Below are 17,462 nucleotides of genomic sequence, written 5' to 3'. Positions count from 1 at the left end.
TTTGTTTCTTGCATTGGTGTCGAATTATAAATTGAAAACTCAAAATACTTCTACAGATGTCATTGTTCTAATGATTTCTGTCCAGTCGGAGAATCCAATAAGATGAAAAAATTAAACGAAAGGGAGAATAAGGAAAGTTGTGAGAATGTAGAATTCCAGACACTTGTAAACAGGTTGTATCTTATCTTTCAACTTATTTCAGCCAGTTGTGTCTATCGATTGCTTTACTTATTTCCTAAGAGCTATGTGATATTTCATAGATTATTTTCAGATTGCAAGCAACCGTAGTATTCATAAAAAAAATCTCTACTGAGTAGCTAATTTTATCTGTTTATTCATGATGATGATACTGACGAATAAATTAAAGAAATTATGGGTGACCAGAGCTCAAGCAAACTCACCATTTACTATGTTAATGCTAAAGAATATACCAATAATAAATTATAAGTAATAAATAATAAATATACAAATAAATAATATATAAATGATAAATACAATTTTCGATGTGAAAGTAAAGCAAGAAGAAACAGTTGATGTTATTATTATTATTATTCATGTGCCTGAACTGTAATAAGGGGTAGGTTTTAATTGAAATTAATGTGTCATATTGACTGTTTTCTAAATATTTACGACTTCTGATACATCGAAAGGCAGTGCAGTTTTTTTAATTTTTTTTTAAGTTCGTTTCTTTTCATTAAGAAAATTAAGAACAAATTACAAATTGTACACATACCGGTCACTGAATTAGAAACTTTTATGCAGATGTACGTAAACGTCATTTACGAAGCGTATATGCAAAATAATTGGTGAGATATCCTGGGTGTTCAATCAGTGGAAAAATAACCCACATTGTTTGGCTAAGAGGCGTAACTGTGGTCCTAAAAAAGTCTGTCATGAGCAAGATTGCCTTCTTTTGAGGTTTGTATGGACAAACAGAACTTCCTATGTGTAGCAGTTAACCGAAGCATTTAATGAAGGCTATTCCCGACCCATATCTCACTGACCTATGCACAGGGAATTGAAGAGGATGGCTATTGGCAGTTGTATGCCTATACGGAAAACACTGATGAATAAAATTCAGTGGGCAGTATGTTTATTACGACTATAGTAATACTCGAATAATGACAGTCATCAAATGCTAGCAATATCGAACTTTTCATTTGTTACGATGAATAAAAAAAAAATACAGTAAATTAAGGAGTTGATGCATTTAGTAATTACGTGTAGTGTAGTGTAATGGAAATACTGATATATTTTTTCTGTTTATGTTTTGCATATCGAAGATAAAGAAATTTGATCTTGTCAAGAAGTTTTTTTTTCATTTTCATTCGTGAATAAATGCCTTCCCTCTCTAAATAAACTGATCTATTAAAGCTGAACCATGAGTTCTTCAGGGAGTTGTTTATATTCAGGATGTTGTATTCTCACATGTTATGGATTGCATATTTGGCTATAATATATGGATGGATCCATAATATGTTTCATTTAATATATCGTAGTAATTTTCTTTAAAAATTATTGTTGGCTCCAATATTGCTTTTTCAGGGCATTTTTCAAACTCTGACGTTTACGAGAGTTATATAAATAAATAAATATATAAAACTAAATCTAACTTTATTATAAATTAAAACTAAGAATACATCTTTTAACGTGAGCTATTACAAAAGTTAGCATGACTTTCTGTAATCCACTTCTTATAAACAACTTTATGCGGATAAGTGTTTCTGATTTTTCTCTCGAAAAAAATCAATTGGGCCTGTTAATTCTGCCCCGTTTAGAATTTCTCAACTATCGTTTCTGCTTAAGTTATTTCTGGTAATAAAGAATGGTTATCAGACCTGGTAGTGATCATAAAGTGACTGCTACCCTATTGAGCCTAATACAGCTCTTTCGGTTCTTTATACGCGCGCTATTATGTCTAAATAGTTCTTCCTTTATTCTCACTGTGGCTCTTATCGCATTCCTAATCTATTATGGTGCTGGGCTCTTGTTACCGTTGATGATAATGGAGGGAAGGGGATGCCAAATGAAAGGCAACATATTTTGCTAAGCTCTGTTGCTTATGATGAGTAGAAAGATTGTATCTTAGGATTGCTGGGTTTGAAACTCATTTCTGATATTCCGATTAAAAGAAAAAAGAAAGAAAGCAAAAATTATTTTCCTCGATTTGCTTACCAAATCTTTAAAGTACTCGGAGTATTTTTGTTATTTTGTTGTGGTTGCTGCTACAATATTACTTCAAGAGAATCGCGAAGTAATGGCGTTTACAAAAGGTTTGTTTAAAATGGCGAGTTGGAAATTCCATTTCTCCTTGAAAAATTGTTCATTTACTTAATTCAGAAATGTGTGTTTATTTTTGTATTCAAAATCCACATCTTCGATTATCCCAAAGAAACATTAGGGATTGTCTAAAATTTCATAGATAATCACGCAGAGGAAACTAAGACCACCCAACAGTATGTACGCTAATTAACTGTGCTTTAAAAGTAAAATCCTCCGCATGAGACTATCTAACTCAGGGACTAATCGAAACGCAGACGTATCGTCCTCTCATGACTGTGCAATAGAAGTGCTGGTTATTTAAGCTAATTACATGTAAGGAGGGATACTTTTTATGTAGCATTGTGTAAGTAAACCAAATGATTTATCTTTTTTATTTATTAGATCGTGTAGTGGGATTTATAGATCTCACTACATGTGAGATGAGATCTATAGTTTCATATATTATTATTATTATTATTATTAATGCATTTCGGTGAACGTACTAGAAATGAAATTATTATTATTTTTTTAAACAATAATTAACCTTAGACTAGTTAGAACTGAATTAATGTGTACAATTTACAATCTCTCCGATTTTGGGTCGATGTCTCCAAACTTTTTCCCCCCTCCCCTCAAAACAAAAAAAAAATAAGTATCAGATTAAAAATTACGTCTAGAAAACCAGTCATTTACCTCTTCTCATTACGTTCTCTATACAATGAAATAGTTTTTGGTGATACTACATACATTTCCATGATAAAAATGGATTCTGCTGCTTACATCTATCAGAACAGTACATTTTCGCAACTCAATAAATAAATTAATAAAAAAAAGTTATTTTTTTTAGCAGTTTAGTGCTGAGTATTTTGAAAACTTTCCGTAATTGATATACGTTTTGTTTGTCTATTTCCCCCGTCATATATTTTATATATTTTTTCCTCTATTTTTTGACTTTTCATTGCATACAGAAACCAAAAGGCTACTCCATAGAACAAGTAGATAAATTTACATTCTGGGAAGTTTGATCACTGATGATGGAAAATGTTAACAAGAAATAAAAAGAAAACAAATAGCCAGCTTAAATGAAACAAATACCAACAGAAATATAAGTATAAGAATATGACCGTTGACTTGCTGTGATATTCTTCATTAATGTATACCCAAGAAACATTGACTATCAGAAAAGAAATGGAAAAAGATCGATGGCTCTGGAGATGTTGTTACTAAGAAGAATGATGCGGATTAGCTGGATAGAAAAGGTTACAAATACTTGACAGAGCAAACCAAAAAGAAGATTTATGAAAGAGATCAGGAAGGAGGAAATGAAATTCTTAGGACAAGGTGCTAAGAGAAGGACTAAATAATGAAATATGTTTATCTATGGAAGTACTTGGATAAGTTCTTTTCCATTCTGTCTTGAAGATATAGTGACAGATATGTCATGCTGATATAATCATCACCTCCCCCCCCATTCCGTAGGCGATTCATTGTGTGAACTTCATCAAGTAATAGCATTATCTTCTTAGTTCACTCGGTAGCCGCGATACTCTTTGGGCGTATCATGGAATCGATTTCATTGTACTACTAGAGGAACAAGGAACGTTTAATAAGGCATTTTCACCTAAAGGTGAGTTAGCTGGTCTCTTAGATGGTAGTATTCTTCCTTTTGGAATCCCCTGTATACGGTTAGTGATTATATATACGATCGTTTTTATTCTTATCAGCAGTTAACTATAAAAGTTCGGCACTTTTAATGCTGGTTATATTAACTGTATTTCAATTTATTCCACAACTAGAAGATAAGAGTGCAAAAAAACTCTACACAATGTAATCCATAACGTTTTTGAAGATAGTGAAAAGGAAGGTATGTTTGCCTTTTTTTATCTAGTATAATTATTATTATTGTATATATCTAATCTTTTAAAAATTGAAAGAGAGTCAGTATGCAATATTGTTTTGATTTGGGTTATAAGTTAATAGCCAGCTGTGTTAGAAATCATGAAGTTTACAAAGTTATTGATTTTTTTCTTACAAAGGTATTGTTAGATATGTATTTTTTTCGGATGTACGATAGTTAATCTCACAGCCATAGTTTTTAACGATACTTTCATTTTGTTCGACCTCATATTAAAATTCAAAGTAAGGGTGCTGTTGCTTCCAATGAAAGGAAGACGCCTAAACCTATTACGTTACATGCTAAGGTTAAAATTATTGAATTTAGTGAAGATGTATCGAACACTGAGATAAGCTTCAGGTTAAACTTACCTTACGTTACTATTGTTACAGTGGTTTTAAAAAAAGTTCTTAGTAGTGTGAAAAGTGCTACATTTAATACTACAGTTATCCGTAAAGTTGACAATTTTATTGACGAAATGGAACAAACTTTTAATGGGATAGATTGATGGCCAAAGTGGTTGGTGAGTTCCCTTAAGCCAGCGATTCTCAAACTATGTTCCGCGGAAAGTGAATAAGTGTTCGGGAAAAATTATCAAAATTAATATCAGCCTGGAGCAGGGCCGATTCCGAGAGTATCTGATGCCCCTAGGCAAAGAAAATTTAGGCGCCCCTATACATTGTCTCTCTCTATATATTTTGTCATACTTACACAAGCACACATACACCTATACATGTGATATTAGTCTTAGCGCCCCTAGGCGATTGCCTGGGTTCGCCTAATGATAAAATCGGCCCTGGCCTGGAATGGTTTTAAATGCTGTGACAAGTTCAAATATGTTTGAAAATCAGGCGCTCCTCACTTTGCTTGTGGATTGGGCTATTAAGACCAACGCGCGCTGACCTTGACTCAGCCACCCAATGTTGTCGACATCTCCGAGCGCGAGTGAAGTACGGAAGTGTCTATTCTAGGAAATGTGCGGTCACCAGCAGGTCGATGCGCTGCGGCCCGGCACGCCTGTAGTGTGCGCTGTCGCATTTTTGCGATGTGATACAGCCTGCTGCAGCGATAGTGTGCGCTTAGCTCGTACATTGAATACGAGACTGATGATACTCGACTCTAACCAAGGTGTTCGGTTAAAACTTCAGGATTTATGGAGTGTTCCATCGTAGGAAAAGTTTGAGAAACGTTGCCTTAAGCCAAGCTATTCAGAATCTTTTCGTTATTGAAAATAAATTTTTCGTTTATGTAATTGGTTAAATAAAGGCTTTATTTACGCACATATATAGTTGCTTAAAAACATTATTAAACCATTACGTGCATCTGCAAGCGGGGGAAAAAAGGGGGGGGGGGTGATTCGCTGCACCACGCCGGTCTAGAATTTAATGTCTCGCGTGACCGGGATATGCCTGTATATTATTTCCACACGTTTTGCCCATTCGTGCCTTATAAATGGTTCGACTGAAATAAAAATGGGAATAGTTCGAGAAATTTCTGTAATGATCTCAGATACTAAATTTCATTAAAGTTCGTCCAGTCAGAGTCCCGGAATAACTGACGTGAGTACGGAAGGACAAACAAGCAAATCTTATCTAAGTGCTAATGTATTTAGAAGAATGCTTCGAAATTAAAAAAAAAAAGTTCAGAACTTTGGGCTAAAACGTAACTCCATGCCAAGTACTGTATTTAGCTATTTTCTTGTATAAATTATTACTTCAGGAGTTCAAAAATACACGTATCTGTACATCATATTCAAGTGACGAATCCAACCAACATTTTACCAGCGGGGAAAACATTACTTAAGCTCAAACTTAGGTGACCATTATAGGAAATTTCTGCTGCATTCACTTATTTTTAACGTGTAGATCATTTATTCTCGAATCTGAACGCACATTAGTCTCTATCCACGAATTCTATTGTATTAAAGGGGATTTTGGGTATGTGACATATCTTGTTTATCAATCAGTAGGATGCGAAATGTATTTTACATGTTTTCTCATTAAAACTAATCATACGGTCTCCATCTGAGAGCAGTTCACTTTTCATGTACTAGAAGACAAGGCGAAGCATCATTGACCAAGCCTCTGGGTGGATGGAAGTGATTAACGAGGTTCTGATGCATAGAGACCATTATTCCTGGAATACTTGGATGTTAGATAAGAATCTCGGTGCTAGAGTTGCGAAATTGACGGAAAATTACAGGAGAGAGAGAGAGAGAGAGGAGTGAAGTACGTTTTATGTCGAAGATGAAATCAATCTCCATCTGTGTTCTTCAAGACAGTTAAAAGAATATCTAGAAATAGTAGAAATCTTTATAATTAGAAAGGTGTAATAGTGTTTGTTAAAAGTACATCGCTGACGTCACAAATATAATTATATTTAATTTATATCTATATATGAAATATAGCATCGTAAATCGCACTAAATCAGACGGTTGAAGACTTTACTTTTTTTTTTTTTTTTCAGTTGTATTAAATAGTCAAGTGAAATGCATTGAAATACAATAAGTGTCATCTTACAGCGTGTGTTTTGAAATACACTCTGCATGATGACAGTTCTTGAAATAACGAGAGCATTATGTTTTGTGCATTCACATATTTCTCTCCTACTCAAACAAGGGCAATTTTATAAGCACTGATGTTTCTGCAAATCATAAAAAGGTATGCGCGTTGCCGTTTTTAGAGTGACTCACATCCAGTGTTAACAGATGTAACTTCCATAACGCTAGGGGAAAAAAAAAAAAAAAAAAAAACTTTTTTTTTTTTTTTTTTGTCGGTTGATTTTCGTGTAGTTGAAATTACGGTCTAAGCAGCTAAGTCTGTGAGAACGAAAAACAAACCTCTGTTTCTGGATGTAGTCCGCTTCTGTATGAGGTCGATTAGCTCACCTTTAGTCCTTGTAAAGGTTAGGTTCAAAAGATGTTGCTTTTCATTTCTCTCTTTTTTATTTTATTTTATTTATTTTTTAGGGGGGAAAGAAGGGCATGAGAAGTTTATATATGCACATACCAACACCACTGAATTAGAAACAATTATTTTACGTATAGGCATCTGACTGCCAATACCGATCCTCTTCAATTTCCTTTGCATCGTTCAGTGAGATGTGGATCGGAAACAGCCTTCATTGAATGCTTCAGTCAGTTGCTACATACAGGAAGTTGTTTGTCCCCAAGCGTTCTCAGCGACTCTAAGGCATTTCTGACACGCTGTCTTAGGATCACAGTTATACATTTTAGACAAGTATTGTGGGTTCTTTTTCCACTGATTAAACACCTGGGATATCTCACCTTTTGAGAAACCATTCGGCTCTGCTGCTTTCAAAATCGTGGCTCCAGCCAGACAGGCACCCACAAAGACCTTTATCGAACTCCGAAAGATCCTTTGTTTTTTCCATTGTGATCAACACTGTTGACGATTACCGACCAGCAACCTTAAATAGTTGCTTGCGACACGTGACTAGGTATTTTGCATGTATATTGTGTGAGTGACGTTTACGTATATCTGCATAAAGGTTTCTAATTCAGTGGCCGGTATGTGTGCGTGCGTGCGTGCGTGCGTGTGTGTGCGTGCGCGCGCGTGTGTGTATGTGTGTGTAATTCCATACAAGCTTTAATTCATTGATAGCTTACTGGTAGTCTCGTTACCAGTAAAGGCTTTAAAGATTGCGACTCACTGCCTTTCAGAAAAGTTAGAAATAAGGGAGCACCACTTACTCCCTCTGGGAAACAAAAGACGTTGGAGAATTTATTTATTTATTTTATTTTGTTTTTAGATTTGAGAGTTGGGATGAGGAGGCGTCTGGATATATTTGATCGGTTAGTTTAAAACAATATTCATAAAACTTGAAGTTGACTTGAGCAAAACTCGCAGCCGTCTGTGTTACCTATTGATAATTTAGCACACTCTGAACGTAACGGGAAACCTGCTGCCCTCTTGTGCGAACGGTCTTGCTGAAGAAGTTGAAATATGAACTAGAACGGAAGTAGCCAATCAGTGGTGTCCGATCAGTGTACGCTTCCCTTTATAGATCAAATAGAACAATTGCTCGTTTGTCTTCTAACGCGTTCACAGTTGAAAGCGCAGATCACGTGTTTGTGGGTTTTAGTGCATAACCACAGGCGCAGATCCTATCAACAATATCTTTCAACATAACTCGAAAAGATAACACAAAGCATATGACACACTTTTTTTTCTCCAGTCGTCATTTTCCTTATCACATTTAGGTAAAATAACCGATTGTATGAATTTGTTGATAACGTAAGAGCTTAATCATCAAGTATCAAGGATAAGCTGTGCAAATTTCATTGAGCCATGCAGCTGTTAAGATTCCGAGGTTAGCAGAGTGCAAATTTCTAAGAAGTAATTCGAGATATGATTTATGTTCACCTTTCTCTCTCTCTCTCTCTCAAGGAAAATCTACAGATTACCTTACACTGGGTTAAGTTACATACGCACTGAAGAAAAGGGGGCGTCATAATTCTTCATAATATGCTAAACACTACACAAAGAACATCTGGGGCTCTTTTCTCTTGAAATATTTGTGTTTTCTAGTTCTTATTCTGTTGTTAGTGCACGGTGATATTTCAAAATTTCTTTGTGTTCAAGCTATATACATCTTGGATGGAATTGTGGATTATTATTCGGATACGGGTAAGCCGCTTATAATTTTTATTTAATCACGTGCCTACCTCATTTCTTGTATTTCAGAGTTGGGCATTTACTTCAACAGATAAATCTTAACGAAATTAAAATATGCATAACTCTTATGCATATTTTAATTGCGACTTTTTAACTAGGCTTTCATCTCACTAATTTTTGTCATGACGGATTATTACTTTTTATTATTTTTACATCTGTGTCTTAACGAAGTGTATCTTGCAAGTTCATTTGTTGGCTTATAAAACGTATTTTCGAGTTTTTTTTTTTAAGATTACATGCTTCGGTAATACAATGCGACCTTTTAATTCCCATCTTTAGCATTTGAATTGTATTTTTAAACCGTCTTTTGTTTTGTAGAGGAAAAAAAAATAAACGCCGATGAGCACATGAGCGCGTATTGATTTTTGTTTTCAATTGATTTGTTTTGTAACTGATGTCAAATGACTAGTATCATTTGTTTCCGCCATATGCTAATTTGTTTAGCTAATTGAAAACAAATCCTATAAACAGAGATGCTTTTTTACCTCATTGAATACCTTACTGATTTCAAAAGAGAAAAAAGGTATGATCATATTTTGTCATATTCGCGTGATTTTTGGCCTGAATTAATATCACAATTTATTAAGCATTCTTCGAGTTGGCTTTTGAGCTAACATTTATCTACTCATGTGAACATTAACTGCAGCAGAGTTGGTCTTTTTTTGTTTTCCTTTTCTTATTAGTTGAAAGCTTTTCAGCTATCTTTAATAATAATATTTTAACCCCCCGCTGGTGCCTTAATTAAATGTTGTTTTAAACTAATTAGTCTGTTCTTTATTTTCACAGGTATTATAAATACCCAGTGAGAATTTTAATGCTCGAGTTGCATGAAAAAGGAGAGAGAGAGAGAGAGAGAGAGAGAGAGTATTGTCTTTATTAGGAAAGAATTCAGCGTGAAAACTTTAGTTCTATAAATCGGTAACAACCACGTTTACACTTACACTGAAAACACCATCAAGGACATTGACCCCCCCTCTATTGTGGCCAGTGTATTATGTCTGTTAATGTCTGGTTTCTGACCGGTTTGCATGTCTTACGGAGTGAAAAAGCCTGCTTCCTCCGTATGAGGGGGCCCCCTTCCGGGTTATATAAAAATACAAAATTATTTATATATTTTTTTAAATTTTCAATTATTTATTTATATCTAAGGTCTGTGTAGCTCAGTGGAAGTGGCGCTTGCGTCCTCTGCGCTTGCTCTCTCGAAGTTTGACTTAAGTTCAAGTGTAGTCGCCGACTGGAGGAACTTTTTCTAAGCCTTTCTTCGACCGGTTCCCGAGTTAGTCGATCTCTGGCACGGGAAACCGAGTTTTTCCTCCCGTAAACTCGGGTTTTTCATCCCATAAACTCAAGAAAATCGACCGTGGTACCTACATTATTTCAAACAGTGACATATCATGTTAGGGTTAGGTACCAAGAGATGGCAGCACTTGTTTGCCAGCCTCTTCATCGGTGGCTGCTGTAATTAGTGATAGATATGGGCCAGCTATCTCTGATTGGCTACCGAGTGGAGATTGAATTTCCCACTCAGTTTCCAAAAGCTAGATAGGGTATAAAGGCCTCGCCTACTCCCTATAAGGGAATAAAAGGTGTTAGCTGATTTATTTGATTTTTATTTATATCTTCTTCTTCTTCTGGGCGTTTATCCCGCTTCCATTGCAGGGTTCGCGTCTTATTTGATGCGACTTTTGTTAGTACCCAACCTGTCTGCCGCTGGGGAGGGGGGAGTGAATGTAGTTTTGACTGTAGTAGCGTGTGTTCACGGGTTTGCATGTTTTGGAGGACGAAACACCCGAGTTTCCGTGAGAAACACCCTCCCTCCTTATGAGAACCGACTAGCTCACCTTTTGTCGAAAGAGACCAGATAATGGTTCCTCACGTCGTGGACGGGAATCGAACCCAGGTCTCTTTCTGACTAAAGAGCGTTGTCTATAACAACTGAGCTATGGAGGCTCTTTCATTTATTTATTTATTTATATAAATAAATGAAATTTCAAAAAAATCTCTTGGCCCATTAACGGTAGTATTAATGCACTATAGGAGCTTGCCTTATTAATAACAACTAATACTCCTATTTATCCTTAATTAAAAATTAGTGTGTAGTCACTTAAATGCTAAATTTTTTCCTGACTTCTTATCCCAACTGTATTACAGGTTTCAATCTTTCGTTGATGGGTTAGCCAAGGATTAAATAACTATATAATCCGGAATCCTGCACTGGACATTAAACGCAACATATTTCAGGCCTTCTCTGAGCAGGATAGTGGTCTTTCACCAGATAATTAAAATAATCTCCCATTTAGAGAACATTAACAAACATCCAAGTCACATGGGAATTCAATTTCATAGCCTATAAGTTCTAAAAACGGAGAAGCAAATTCACTCTGTAATAAAGTTACCTTTTTTTTTTTTTAATCCGATCGGGATTATGCATTTTTTAATCGTATACATTATAGGAAATTTTACTGTTGCATGTATATCTTCAAATGTGTTTGAACAAACGGTTCGAACTTTTGTTTCTTTATTCAACTATTGAAAATAAAACTCCATTTATGCATATTTTATATTTATTTATTTATATCCGAAATACTTGATTGCAATTTAAGCTCTTTTTCAGTTATTTCTCTAGAGAACAATGAATATTGTCCTTGGGAAGGCCAGAACGAAGTTCTTTAATGTAACACAAGTAGATTGGCTAATCTTCTCTGGACTGGTTTCTCTTGGGCGATGCTGTTAAAAAGAGACGAGGAAAGCTGAGCGACCTTGGTTTTTTAATTTGCCTTTTTTTTTTTTTTGGTCGTTCGCCTTCGCTTTTAAGCTTTATTGTTTATGTTTGCGACACAGACAAGTAGCGTGATGTAGTGATGGCACTAATGCGCTTATGTTTGTGAACGAGAGGGAAAAAGGGATTCATTTGAATTTTAAAGTTGCTCATTTAAAAATAGATCGCTTCAAGCGGTTTTGTCCGAACTTATTGAGACTTATCACCAAAAACGTTTCGAACTAGCAATACAAAAAAAAAAAAAAAAACTGCTTATTATTTAAAGTTGGAAGAAAATAATGATGCGCTCTCTCAGTTGATTAAAGGCCCAGTCTTCAAAACAATTCATCTTTCATTAACGATGGAATACTGTGTTTTAACCCGTAGCAATTTATGTGCATGTGTAATGGGTTCTTCGTTAGTATTTTTCGTGTATCGCAAGCTTAATGATGCCTTTGACTAACACCAAGAAGTTTATTGTTTGTCGCATGGGACTTTACCAGCATTAGCAGTTTTTTTTTTTTTTTCCTCTTGTTCTATACGTGCCTCATTTCGAAGTCCTGGAAGAGCTATTAAGAAATCATTGCCGCTGCTAACCGTCTGGCGGGATCTTGGTAAGATAACCGTGATATAAGAGAGTTGTGTTGTACAGTGATTAGCTTTTAAACTATATCGGTGGTATGAAGGGGTGAAGGTAAAAAAAAAAGTTGTGAAAGTCTTTAAGGAAGTGAAACACGTAACTTCAAAAATGATTCTCCTGTCAGTTCGGCAAACAAAGCTGCGTACCTCGCAACGCCATTATTAGAGTTGTTTCAGACTAGAGTTAATATTTGGGAGTATCATCATGTAAATGTAATCAGTCTGGAGTGACTTTGTTGCGCAGAGTAAGCAAAAAGATTCTGTTCAGTAATTGCTCAACTAAATCTTCATACCCAAAGCTAAAGGGAGGTACTTTTCCGTAGTGAAGATCCGTTTTTATTTTATTTTATTTTTTTATGTTTTCGAAAAAGTGGTGTTGTCGTTCATCTTATTCAGATTAGAACTACTATCTATTGACATGCCAGTAAAAAAATTTAAAATTTTGATTTCTGAATTTTTTTTATAGGTAACAACAGCTATCAATATCTGATAGTCTTAAAGAAGTTTTCCGTCCCCCCCCCCATTCTGTAATGGGATTCTATGTTTTCGCTTTCATACATATCTGCATAACGAAATCACTACAAAATTTGACGCTTTTTTCCTCCGAGATTCCCAGCAATCCATATCACACTTGCAAGGGTGTTCTTTTTCTAAAGCACCAATGACTCACCATCATAACCTCGGCTTTGGGTATTCGAGTTCTGAGATAAGGGTGTTTTGACACGAACAGCATCACTCTCAGCAGAAGAGAAGAATCAGAACTACATGTGAAACATCGCTGTTGAAATTCAGCACTCCACATGAATGAACAGTAAGGCGTCCACAAAAAAGATTTTAAACTGGTAAATTGCAAGTCTAACCGATACGTTCTCAAATAGCATTTATTCAACAACCTCAATAAGGACTGATATTGTACAATAACCTGATATTGACTTTTTGTGTAACAGTATTGAAACATATCCATTACATTAAATTGTTATTAAACTTCTTTTATGTTTTTAATTCTTTCTTTATTACTAATCCTTTTACGTTTCACGTGCTTTACTGCAAATGTACATAAATACATCCGTGAACCAGATATTCTAATAGTCTAAGCTTAACTAATTTTAGAATATAGAGGTTGAATTGGTTATGGACTCTCAAGCAGCTAAGGCTTCGACGAGATATAAATAAATCGATATAGATACATCTTTTTAAATTTAGAATTTATAAAGCACATTGGTTATTAGGTATGTGCTGTTACAAATGTTAATTATGCTCCGAAATGGTGTTTTCTTTTATTCCCATTGCATATAAAGACTGGGAACTTGTGTGGGCGTAGATGACTGCGCTAATTATTGAGTGGATTTTTATCTTTGTGTCTAACAGCACTATCATCATCCAATCACATTTTTCCCTCTGTATCACAACAATTAGTTACACGTTGATGGGATATGCAGAATTTTTCTTCATTTAGAGAAGATTAACCTGGTACAAGATTTTTATAATCGGATTATAATTTTACAAAAATTAAATTTTTTTTGTAATTTTTGATATTCGACAAAGAAGAGAATTTACAACTAGTCTCTCTTTATATTATTATTATTATTATTATTATTATTTGACACCTTCAGGGAATCCAAGGACTCATCGAGGAAGGGCACCTGCTCTATAACTCCGTCTCCACAATTCAATCACCAACTGACCACAACTACACCAACGCTATCTACCGCCAAAGGCACGTTAAGAGTCCATCGCAAGCAGCAGAAATTTAACGGGAAACTACATTAGTGGGAACTAGACGACTCAGAAAACAACGTAAAAGTTGAGTCAATGCAAAAGTCACATCTTCCATATACAAGTAATAACATGGTATATCGTCCTATTATTAAATACTCTGGATATATATATATACAAGTAAACTTGTCGTGAAGATATTTGACGTGTGAACTTTGTTTTGATCACATCTGAGGAATGATTAAAGCAAAACTATAATCTCTTGTTGAGTATAATATAAAACAAAGCGAAAAAAATACCTATAATTTTCTCTGATCCAGAGTATTTTAATAGTATGACGATACACCATGCTACTACTTGTATATGGAAGATATGACTTTTGCATTGATTAAGCCAGTCCTTATAAGGACTTTTACATTATTTTCTGAGTCTGGTTTCCACTAATGTGGTTAAGTCTCTGCTGTTTTGCGATGGACTCTTAACTTGCCTTTGGTATGCCCTTTACTGGTCTCAATTAGGGATCTAAGGGGGAATTCTCTAGAACAGTGCTTCCCACCCAAACTGTGGGCCGTAGGTTTTGTTGAGGAGGGCCGTGAAATAATGAAAACAAATTTAAAATGTTTTAAGACTAAGTAGATTTTTTTATCTTAAAAGAACGTATTTAATTTTTATTTATTATTTATTTTCTGTTAATTTTTTATATTTTAATGAAAAAAAAATGACACATTGGTGCGGGTTCACAAATTTTGCTTCCTGCGTATTTAGGCGCTTAATGAAGCTAGTAAATGTATCCTTATTCATATAAGTTTCATTTCAAAGCAGAAATCTAAGAATTGCAGTTTCAAATATTTCACCTGATATTGACTTTTTGTGTAGCAGTATTGAAACACATCCATCACATTAAATTGTTATTAAACTCCTTTTAGGTTTTAAATGCTTTCTTTATTACTAATCGTTTTACGTTTCATGTGCTTTACTGTAAATGTACAATAACAAGATATCTATCTATATAAAAATATGAGATAATGTGGCATCTCAAATGTGTATGTAAGATGCTAAAAATGTAATATTTACATTTGATTTTTGCAATATTCGCTGTGTATGTTTTGTATTGAATATAAATACAATAAATATTATAATAATATATGTCTACATTACGATTTTTTTCCGAGGGGGACGTGAAATATTTTAATTTTTCCAAAGGGGGCCCTGGCATCCAGAAGTTTAGGAAGCACTGCTCTAGAAGATGCTTGCAGAAGTTGGTGTTTGGTGAAAGGTTTTTGCCTGTTTGTGGGTGCAGCTGAAAGTTTTGTTTGCTGGAACATCTTTGATTTTCCTGGAGTGATCAAGAATAATGAGTTGAGGATATGAGATATAAGTTGATAAAAGAATAATGAATGATCGTTCTGGGTCACTCATTGAGGTTAGAGTGATCTGAAGGATCACCCAGTTTACCTTCAGATCACCCAGACTTCCTGTCCATATACAGCGAAACCGTCTGAACAGTGACTGTTTTCAGAATGTATTATAATATACAAGTTCGAGAGAAAGTGTGTGTTTTGCATTATGGGATAATAAAGCAATCGATGTGAAGCCAACAGCCTCGATATACACAAATAGATTTGTTGGAAAGCTACTTCTTCACACGCAACTTTTGTTTGCTTACATTTGGGTACGATTAAAACAAGAATATAATTTCTTGCCAAGTATAATAGCATGTATTAGCATTTAATTATTTTTCTTTGCAATTTCAAATTTCTATATTCAGTCTTAAATAACTTCGTTATTCACATTTTAAAAAATTATTTCACTGTGATTCAGGTAGAAGCGGTCGTCGTTAAAAAAGCGTGAGTAGATGATGAATGAAGTCAATCCAGAATCCCCTCGAATTCCTGCCAGCTTTGACTACTCAGCTGTCTGACTCCATGATCAAAAGTTTATGCACTTCTGTGTTAGTATAATAAGCTGAAATTCTTTTTATGCAAGATAAACTTAAGTATGTCTAGTTTATTAGAGCTTATATGTTGTATTACTATTTGTTAAGTAGTTTTTAATTGTGGTATCACTTCATTCTTACTGTTGTTTATATTAAGACAAAGCTGCGACATCCGTAGCTTTGATTCAGATATAATCCGTAGGAGAGAGAACCATTGGGACTGTTGGCACGAAAGAAGAAGCTTTTTTCCTTTTTATTTTTTTTTTAAGTGGTCCAAAAATTACGTTTATTATTATTATTTTTTAAGTAGCACAGATCCTAATTTTCGAAATAGCGTTTACCTGATTGGCGAATGGAGAATTCTTGAATGTGATGTGTAGTTTGAGACGGAGACAGGGAGTTGGCTAATGATGGCATTCGAAGTAATCAAATCTTAAATTTGAATAATTAAGGATATTTACGAAATAGAAATACGGAAGCCAAGACTCGCTACATAAACATTTTTTTTATCTAATTAACCGTAAGTTAAAATCATCCTTCGCTAGGATTTACAGTCACTGTTTACAAATAGTAATTCGTCTTATAAATGCACCATCTAAACATTTTGCGGTTGTAGCTTTTGCAGTATGATGGACGTCATTACTTAGGGATAAACCACTCATTTTTTTAAGTGGGTGATTTGCATAACCGCTGGTCATTTCGTAGGAACCAAATATACAGAGCTACTTTATTATTAATAAGTAATGGCGCTTTTATTTATTAACTGAGGTGTATTTTAGACAATTGGATTCTTAAGTTAAATGAATAAAAATAACGATTTTTTTTTTTGTGTGCGCGCTTTTGGATTACGAACTTTTCCCAGAAGCAATTTAGGTGATCCTTTAAGTTGGCAAATTTTGTATTATGTTAAAATATTTAGTTCTCTATATATTCGTAGTCTCTTTTTACTTTTTTTTAAAGTTCAAAATATAAAGCATGCCATAAATGAACACAAACAACTGCATAAACAATGCGGTCCTTAATGTTATACTGTGGTTGTTTCTAATAATGTGAATTTGTACTAAGTCTGAGTATCTGCATGCGGTATCTTTGAAAATAAGCATTTTTCCCCAGCACATATCTTGATACTAATTTTCTACTTAATGTGCATGCCGCTTTTGTGTTTTAGTGCATATTTTTTATGCAAATTACTTGGCTACCGTTGTTTCGTAGGATATTCGTAACACGGCTAGGAAATTAAAGCGAAATAGTGAGAAGTTGATTGCCATGACACACCTTGAACGAAACAATTATGTATCCGTCTTCCCCCCCCCCCCTCCTTTTTTTTGCTTAGACGAAAGTAACATTACTGAGCCACTCATTTCCATCCGTATCATGATAATGGAAGCGACGATGCAGGAAATTGAGAACCAACAACTTCCTTTTGTTTACGATAAATTATTGCAGAGTTAAGCTTTCATTATCACTTTGCTTATGATTAAGTTCTTTTACTCTTTTCAACAGCTTCAGTTTTCACTCCGAGGTGTGTGTGTGTGTGTGTGTGTGTGTGTGTGTGTGTGT

General features: G+C 34.7%; 1 long non-coding RNA gene across 1 annotated transcript in view; it reads left to right on the top strand.

The window, feature by feature from the left end:
* Positions 1 to 17,462, top strand: part of LOC150101424 (uncharacterized) — a 40,753-nt gene that overhangs the window by 2,787 nt on the left and 20,504 nt on the right. Inside the window, exons 2-3 of the long non-coding RNA XR_016549008.1 lie at positions 4,059 to 4,126; positions 15,788 to 15,917. This is a non-coding gene — a long non-coding RNA (uncharacterized LOC150101424). The remainder of the gene's footprint in view (positions 1 to 4,058; positions 4,127 to 15,787; positions 15,918 to 17,462) is intronic.

The sequence above is a fragment of the Typopeltis vanoorti genome, chromosome 11, assembly GCF_054136105.1.
Source record: "Typopeltis vanoorti isolate ZY-2024b chromosome 11, IOZ_Tvanoo_1.0, whole genome shotgun sequence".
Lineage (NCBI taxonomy): Eukaryota > Metazoa > Arthropoda > Arachnida > Uropygi > Thelyphonidae > Typopeltis > Typopeltis vanoorti.
Note: the sequence above shows the minus strand (reverse complement) of the source record. Positions and strands in the feature narration are given on the sequence as shown.